Genomic DNA, 9,784 nt, shown 5'->3' with positions numbered 1-9,784 from the left:
TCGAACGCGCCTATTATGTTTATTTAAATGGTGCGTGACTGTGACGTACGTGTTTTGATGGACGCATGCTCTGAGTCTCTTTCAAACACTGCAGAGAGGGAGTTACCATGGAAACGAGGCAGCAACTCTCCAACTGACAGCTGCAACCCTGCTTCTCTCGCTGCTGTTTTCACCGTTTTCAGGTGAGTTTAGTCCCTAAAATCACACAAATATTACATACAACTGTTCCTGACACTTTTCTTTCTTGTAATTGATACGCTTCTGTTGAATATTTACTTCATAAAGATGGTTTAGTGTCTTCGAAAAAGTCCGTTAGCATCTCAACTGTTTTCAGACGATGTATGCTAACTCTGTATATTGAGCTCTGATTGATCAAAGTTTTGACTTTTCATCACACATTTATGTGTAGTTGGGAGATTTTAATGGCTTTGTAAAGGTTTTGTCAATGGGTTATTGGAATTAGACAAATTTATTTAGCCTAAAATATGTTCTGTAACTTTACTGTTAATCGGTGACGTCACTTAAAGGAGCATGTATTAACTGAATCTAGTTAAAACGTGATTTGATATTTAATGGCAAACAATTATTGATAAAAATTGTTCTGTGGTTTCAGGAGTAACACTTCTACAACAGAAGAGAAGCTCCAAGATATCTAAATTTCTGAAGGAAGCTGCTGACAGAGATGTGGGAGACATAGGTAAGCTGCATGAGAAAGCTCATTAAATCACTTCATATATGCAAATATGTAGTGAAAAAATGCATATCACCATGCATCGTTTACAGTTCTTCATTAAAGTTATTTTAAGAAGGTTTTGACATTCAAACATGAGTGAGTGATGTTAAAATGTATGTTATTTCTGTGATCAAAGATGAATTTTCAGCATCATTACTCTTCAGTTTTACATGATGATTATTCAGAAATCATTCTAATATGCTGATTTGCTGCTCAGGAAATATTCCTGATTCGTATTTTGTTTTGTGTTTTGTGTGTATTATTCAGGATTCCTTAATGAACAAAGTTTAAAATGAACAGTGTTTATTTGAAACAAAATAAATTTACTCTCACTTCTCATCAATTTAATGCATCCTTGCTGAATAAAAATGAATTTATTAAAAAAAAACCTCACTGACTGTAAACTTTAGAAAAGTATTGTACAATACCATTTAAAAGGTCTGGAGTCTATTTAACAATGAAACAATGAAAAAAAAAGTTTACACTAAAATGTTTATCAGCACATCTTTTTTTTAATATTGTTAATAATCAGAAATGTTTCTTGAGCAGCAAATCAGATTTATTTTTGAAGGATCATGTGACACTGAAGACTGGAGTAATGATGTTAAATTCAGCTTTGATCACAGCAATACATTACAATTTTAACATATTAACAAACAAAACAAACACACACACACACACAAAAAAAAACAGTTCTCTTGAATTGTAATATCATTTCACAATGTTATTGTTTTAACTGGTTTTTGAGTTGTGAGTATAAGAGACTTCTTGCAAAGATGTAAAAATCCTACTGACCCCAGACTTTTTAACAGTTGTGTAAATTAGTTATGATGTTCCTCCCACTTCAATAATACTGTGGCATATGTACACTGTAAAAAATCCAATTAACAAAATGTTGAAAGGGCAAAAATATTTGGTTACACTTTATTTTGATAGTCCACTTTCAAATTCTACTAACTATAAGTAACTTTGTAACTACGTGTCAACTAATTCTTATTAATTTGCAACTACATGTCTACTAACTCTCAGTAGGGTAGGTTTAGGGTTAGTAGAATAAGTTGACATATACTTAAAGTTAAAAGTTTCTCATACTCAGTATGTTGTATGTTGTGGACCCATCAAAATAAAGTGTTAGAAGTTATTAAGCAGAGAGTCTACTAATACTCTAATGACTGCTAGTTGACGTGTAGTTTCAAAGTTTCTTACTGTTAGTAGAATGTCTGAAGTGGACTATCAAAATAAAGTGTTTCCAAATATTTAAGTAGAACTCTTTTTATTGCTTGTGCTTAGTTGAGAAGACTGTTACGGGGCTGACGAGACGAGAGGCGTGCGGATCCATTTGCAGACTTTTATTGGCAAGAGACGTGGTCATAACAGGCAGGGTCAAACAGTGGCAAACAGGTATAACATGGGCGAGACAAAGAGTAAACTAAGACAAGCATGGGTCGATGATCGGCGAACAGTATCCAAAGGGGCGAGACAGGAGAGGTAGTCCAAAACATCAGCGATAATCCAGGCAGGGGAAAACACAATTCAACAAAGGCAAGGCAAGGCAAGGCAAGGCAAGGAAAACTAACTGGGCTCTGTAGGGCAGCGATGATGCATACAATACTGTGTGATCAGGTGTGCGTGTGATTAGTGCGATGAGTGATTGGTGACAGCTGTGATCAGTGTTGGATGATGGGAATTGGAGTCCATTGAGATGTGTGGTGTGAAGTCCATGTGGTGAGCGAGTGACCTCTGGTGGAGGGTGAATGGAAGTGCAGACCAGATTTGTGACAAAGACATTAAGTCTGCACAAATATATTTAAAAAATATTAAATGAATGGTTATTTTCAAATCCAGTCAACATTCAGAATGCTAAATGTTGACTAAACTAATAAAAACAAATCCAGCCAAAACTGCGATCATTCCACACGTGCACGAGCCTGAATGACTTCGCGGGAGAAACAGCGCCGCCATCTTGTCAAGTTCACGAGTCAAGTGAGTTGCACTAAATTAATGTTATTTTTTAGACTAAATTTAATGAGAAAATCATGCAACATATCCACTTTTTTGAGTAGTCATTGATTTAAGGTTTCAGAGTAGGTTTCAACTTCTGTTTCATCACAAATTGACTTAATTAACTGATATTGATACATTGTAAGTGATTTGAAAGGCATCATTTAATTTTTTTAACTTAAAATGTACTTTTCTTTCTCCATCAGGGTGTGGCCAAAGGTTTCATTGGTGCTTTGTCATCACTGCAAGATTTCAGATGCAACCCAGTCAGTTCTTCCAAGGCACCAAACACCAGACCGCTTCACTGCAACTACGTACTGTGTGTACCTTCAAGACTAGGAGTTTATTGTTTTCATTCCAGGTAATGTGTGTAAATGTTTAGAGTGTTTACTACAATTAAAATGTGCTTTATTGTTCTCAGTGGCATCTACGCTAATATTAGTCTGTTTCATTCTTATTCCGAGGTCACAATAGCCACCCAGATCCAGTCCGTATCCAGATCAGATGGTGGATCAGCACCTAGAGACGACCTCTACAGCCCTGAATGTCAGCGGAGACCATGTCAGCTAGATGAGCTCCAGAGACAGATCCCCAGTGAAGACCTCGTTGGCCATCGGGACAAGACCACGAGAACCAGACACGTCCTCTGCTCAATCTGACCTGTGCAGGAATTAAACCGTGCCATGCTGGTTACGTCTGGCCAGAGGAGAACTGCCCCTCGACTGAGCCTGGTTTCTCCTAAGGTTTTCTACTCAGTTTCTGTCACCGATGGAGTTTTGAGTCCTTGCCGCTGTCGCCTTTGGCTTGCTTATTTGGGGACGCTTGGCTGATTGCATAGACACTATTGGAAGAGAGCTGAACTGAATGATGATTTCATTGAATCACCAATGAACTGACTTTAACTGGAAAAATGACTTGTTAATGTCCTCTTGCATTATTAACAAACTATTTTCCTGTTTGACTGTAAAGCTGCTTTGACACGATCAGTATTGTATAAAGTGCATTATAAATAAAGGTGACTTGACTTGATTTTATATACTGTAACTCCTGGTTCATTTTTTTTTTTTTTTTTTTTTTTGACTTCAGCCTCATTTTAAAGATGTAATTGTGAACAGTAGTAATATTTGTACATTTTTGTTTGCTAACACTTTGTTTAGCTTGTTTAGGTTTTTCTTAGTTCATTAAAGTTTAAACTGAATTTTGCAGTTATATTACAGATGTAATGTTTGTCAGCTGGAGCTTTAAAGGGATAGTTCACCCAAAAATGAAAATTTGCTGTTAATTTACTGACCCTTAGGCCATCCGAGATGTAAGTGACTTTTTTTCTTTAAGACTGTATGTTTAGTCTGTATGACAAATGTTATAAATGGAGATTGTTATTAAATAAAGGCTATTATGTGTTGTAAATTGTGTATTTTTAGTGATTGATAAACACCAGTTAATCATTTTGAATAATTTTGTTAAACTATAAAAATATATGTTTTAGTTCCCCCGCAATTTGTTATGATGCCCAAATAATACATCTTTAATATTTTGGCTTTCATCACTATACATGTCTGACTTTCTTCAGAAAAAAATATTAGCAAAATCAAAAATTTGAGCTGGGGACCTCTGGTTGAGTTGACACATAATGACCCTGTTTCACAATCCAAAATAATCCTGCTGCACTGGGCCAAGATGTAAACATGTTAGTCCAACAAAATGGAGATATACAACACAAACTTTCAGAGAAAAAGGCTAGGCCAGCAACCAGAGGAAAAATAGGAAAAACCCTAACGCATGAACCCAGTCAACATTTTTACAGCACACTCAACACCAAACGAGCAACTCTTGGCTGGGAAAATGACACAATGTCTCAATAAAAAAAGAGTTGAAAGTAATAGGCTCGGAAATGAGGAAAAGGGAATCCATTCACTCTGACATCATGATATAAATATAGTTAATGCAGACAATAATCAAAGAATGTGCCACAAAATACTTCAAAATACCAGGATACATACAACTTTTCAGTATGAATCTGTTCATTGATCATTTGTACACAGAGTATGTCGTATGCATCATTTGCAAAGTAGGTCTCCTGTGTCTTTCTATCTTGATGCCACGGGAGGAGTTGTGTCAGAAATACCAGAACAGCTGAAGCATTAATGAAATTATGACACTTATTTCCATACAGTTTAACTGATTTATTTGAACTTAAATTTAGTTAATTGTACTGATGAGTAAAAATCATGCTAATTTAATGAGATCACATCAGATTCATTTCACATATTCTGTGAATGTTCTCAACACAATTCACTCACATAGATCCACTGTTGCTGTTGATGTTCAGACTGGTGCCCTTGCAGAGTTATGAGTTTTCTGCATTTTTATGAAAATGGAGAGATCTGTTAGAGTTTAATGTTTACTTATTTTGAACAATTAAAAAAAATGTATACAATATATATATATATATATATATATATTACCATTGTGGTGAAGAGTGGAGTTTGTACTTAGACTGTCAGTAGCTATGACAAGCACATAAATATTATATAATTGTGAAGAGAAGAAATGCTGACCATATAAATCATGTGATTGGCTTTAAATTGATTTGTTTAATTATACTCATAAGACAAAAACAGCCAACATAACACTTGTTCTCACATTAAAATTTTGCAGCTTGCAAATGAGCTAAAACAAACAAACAAACAAAAAAGATATTGCTAGCTCATGTAGCCATAGCCTAACCACAAGGCCTACACTTCATAATAATGGTAGCCTCAAAAATCGGCATAAACAAGAACTCTTTTAAATGTCAAAAATAGCTGAACAACAAACTTTAAAAAGTCTTTCCCTTTACTAAAAAACACATTAAGCAGCACTTAATTTACAGATTTACACTCCTGATCTAGCCCTATGCAAAGCATGCTGGGAACTAGAAATCCACTTCCCAGTTTCAGGATTTACAGAAGTTTCTGTTATGTTGATTTTGTAGTGTTACCGTTGTCGTGAAGAGTAGAGCCTGTGGTTAGGTTCAGGATGGACAGAAAAACTTTAAGGTTATATTTAACCCATTTTGTTTGACTATTAAAGTGTAAATGTATAGTGAGAGCCTTTTTGTTTATCACGTTAGTATATGCTGTTGATAATTAACACTAAAAACAAAAGATCAGCGTGAATACAATGTTTATGTCTGTATTTAATAATTTAACAGACACTTTTATCCGAAACAACTTATAAGTGAGGACAATAGAAGCGATCAAAATCAACAAAAGAGCAATAAAATGCAAGTGCTATGACAAGTCGTGGTTAGCCTGATGCAGTACACGTCAAGTTACCTTTATTTATATAGCACTTTTACAATACAGATTGTGTCAAAGCACTTAACAGTATCAAATTGGAGGACAGAGTGTCAGTAATGTATAATGATAAGATTAAATACTCAATTTTCAGTTAAAGGCATTTCATTACTGAATTCAGAGATGTCATTGTCTAGCTCAGTTTAGTTTAAATAGTGTCTATGCAATCAAATGGACGATAATCGCTGTAAATTAATACACGTAACAAGGTGTGTGTTTTTATATACATACAGTATATATATATATATATATATATATATAAATAGATAGATAGACAGATTTGGAATAGAGTGTGTTAGAGTAAGAGATGCTAACTGTTTAGAGTGAGGAAGCGAAGATGAAAGTAAAACAGAGAGCCTGGAGGGTGAATGTGAGCCCAGTTTACGTCGAAAGATGACATGTGGAGGGGTATGTGTTGTGTCAGGAACCATGTTGAGGTTAAGAGTGAGCAGGAAGTGATCTGAGGTGTGCAGTGGGGTAACCAGCACATGATCAGTGGAGCAGTGTCCTGAGAATTAATGAGAAATTATTTAATTAAATTAAAGGTTATTAAACTAATTATTAAATATATAATTATCATTGTAATGCATGGGGTGGGACTGATACTGATTCATATATACCTTCCATCCAAAAATATTACATTATCTAAATTTATTTATTACTGTAATGCCTGAAAATAGCAACTTCTTTAATTAATGGATTTATTTATAGAGGAGGCTTTGAAAGAGGCTCACACCTTTACAAAACTTGTTTTGTAAAGGTGTGAGCCTCTTTTCAAAAGTTATTGAACTGGAAGGTGTCTCTATGAAGAAACCCGTAGAATAGAGAAATGTTGAAAAAGCATCATTTAGAGTGATTTCTTGTCCTTTAAGGAGTTCTGCTATGTTGTACAAGGTCTGATAGATATTTAACAACTTGTTTTGGAACAGTGTGCGCCTCTTTTCAAAAGTTATTTAACTGGAATGTGTGTCAGTGAAGAAAAACTTCGAATACAATATTGGTAGAAATTACACATGTAAAGAAAACAATTGTAGAATATGTGAGTGAGGCACAATTTATTTATAAAACATCTTAAAGAAAGTTTAGCCATTACTTTATGAAGTGTTGACCCAAAATACCATGCTTTCTGAGTTCTTGTCAAGAATCTGATGGATTCAGTGTCATGGACAGTGATATTTCTGCAGGACTGTAAACATCAATCAATGCACGTGAATTGTGATATTGTCAGAGTGTAATGTTAAATAAAGATTTCATACAACAGGAAAACATAAAAGTTATTTTAGCAATTATTTTGATCTCAACTCAACACTGTTACAATGTTAAGTGTTTAGCACACTTAAAACCAGAAAAAAAAACAGAGGTGAATAAAACAGCAAGACATGGGCTGCAGTATGTTCTGTAGGGTCCAGACAAGATGTTCCAACTTGCTTTGGAGCAGTCGACCCATGCTTTCAGAACCTATAGAAATAAATCATATATGTCATCGTTAACACCAACACAGTTCTTGCTCATTTTGAGGCAAATAAATAAATAAAAAGCATTATAAATTTAAATTAGACATTAACTTAACATTAATGTTCAGGAGATTACACATGATTTCCCAGTTACAAAATTACACTTCATGTACAAGTTCATTATTTGTCATTTCCTAAACGTCTCTTCAAACGGCATAATTATATTGCAGTTTTTTTTTTTTATTATTGTTGCTAAAGGAGCATTAGAAGGCATAATGTGAGTGATATTTGTGATACAAGTAATTGTCTCTTTGCACACAATTTAAAAAAATATAACTTTTTAGACAGTCCCTATCTTGCTTACCGCTCTACATTGGACATTCGGCGGACATTCGCAAGTAAATATGCCATTAAAACAATACTTGGCCATTTTGTTCGATGGTGAAAAAAAGGTAGTAGGTTGACAATGATGTCACTGATTAGAATTTGCAAAAGAAACATTTTTTTGCACATATAATTAGGAAGTTATTGAACGCGGAAATGTTGTGAATGTGCGAATATAAAACCAACTTTACACAAGTAACTTTACCCAAGTTAAGTCCGTGCGTCTCAGCGTCACAGAAACTGTTATCATTTACATCTGAACTCCATCTCTGCATGTTGTTGTGAGTTTGGGTTTATTATAACGTTCATCTGGGGACGCAAGGTGCACCATTTCATCAGATGTGTAAGGTAAATCATTTATAAATCTACACAAACACAACCGCGGTCAAGTGAGCCGCCACCAGGATTCTGCTGCACGTCTATGTGTGGTATTACGGTACGGAGACACGGAGCGGCCAAACAGCTGACGAAGACCTATATTTCAGCGGTTATGAATTAAATATGCCCCAAAACACAAAAAAATAAAAGATACAGCTATATTATGTTCAAATATATTATACTGTGGAGTTTTCCATAAAAATAAAGTCTGTTAAAATACATTATAGCCCTGATTATTTCCTACTATTTTCTACATGCATTATTAGTTAATAAAAAAATGTCAATAAATTATTTTTCTGAACGACCAAGTCTCTGTCTGTGTCAACTTTCATGAGATTTTACTGAAGAATTTGGGAGATAATGAATGGAAAAGTCTGCCACAATGCATTATAGCACTGACCAATCCTTCACATTTAGACAGGCATTATTCTAATTCCTTCAGAGTTAACAAGAAAATTGGAATTAATTATTCTTCAGGACACCCATGTTAACTCTGAAGGAATTAGAATAATGCCTGTCTAAATGTGAAGGATTGGTCAGTGCTATAATGCATTGTGGCAGACTTTTCCATTCATTTTCTCCCAAATTCTGCAGTAAAATCTCATGAAACTTGACACAGACAGAGTCTTGAGTGTCCTGAATAAGTATTAATTCCGATTTTCTTGTTAACTCTGAAGGAATTAGAATAATGCCTGTCTAAATGTGAAGGTGTGCTATAATTTATTGAGATGCACCTGTACTCCCCCCACCTACAATTCCTGCTGGCCTCAGACTTGAACTCACAACCTTTGAATTACAAATCCACTTTGATAACCATTAGGCCACGACTTACCACTGTGAATACACTTAACTTAAACCGTCAAAGGAGAGGTGACAACAACTTGTAGAACATACTGAACTAACAAGAATAAATACAGCACAATTTAATCAACATCAAAATATTTACAAAACAGATTAATTAAACATGTCACTCATCTTTTAAGTTGTTGTGCTTTTTATAGATCACATGATAACGTAAACATGACAGATTGCATTCATACTCAATGAGATTTGGCTGTAGAGTACGTACAGTCTTTTAGTGCTTGTTAAGTAAGTACTTATTGAAATTAAGTACCTACTCATTGAGTATGCCATTTTGGATGCAGCCACTGATCTCCATGATGGTGGCATCATTTTAACCAATAAAACATCAATATCTGATCCTCTGTAATTCTCAATAACAGCAGGTGTTCATCACTAATACACAATCATCATTTAATTAGTCTCTTAATTATCTCATTAACTTTAACTCTTTGAGGACTTGGGATTTGACTCGAGACTCGTTTGTATCTTGAAAGGAATGACTTGGTTCCTCCTCTGGTGAAATCAGCTGCTGAGTTCATGGGTGGAATAAACACATGGCAGGACTTTTACTTTCTGACAATGTTGTAAGGAATTGTTATTTCTAAGTAAACTGTTATTGAAACATGTTCAAAGTATTAATACGTTCATGTTAA

The sequence above is a fragment of the Onychostoma macrolepis genome, chromosome 22 (genome assembly GCF_012432095.1).
Source record: "Onychostoma macrolepis isolate SWU-2019 chromosome 22, ASM1243209v1, whole genome shotgun sequence".
Lineage (NCBI taxonomy): Eukaryota > Metazoa > Chordata > Actinopteri > Cypriniformes > Cyprinidae > Onychostoma > Onychostoma macrolepis.
Note: the sequence above shows the minus strand (reverse complement) of the source record.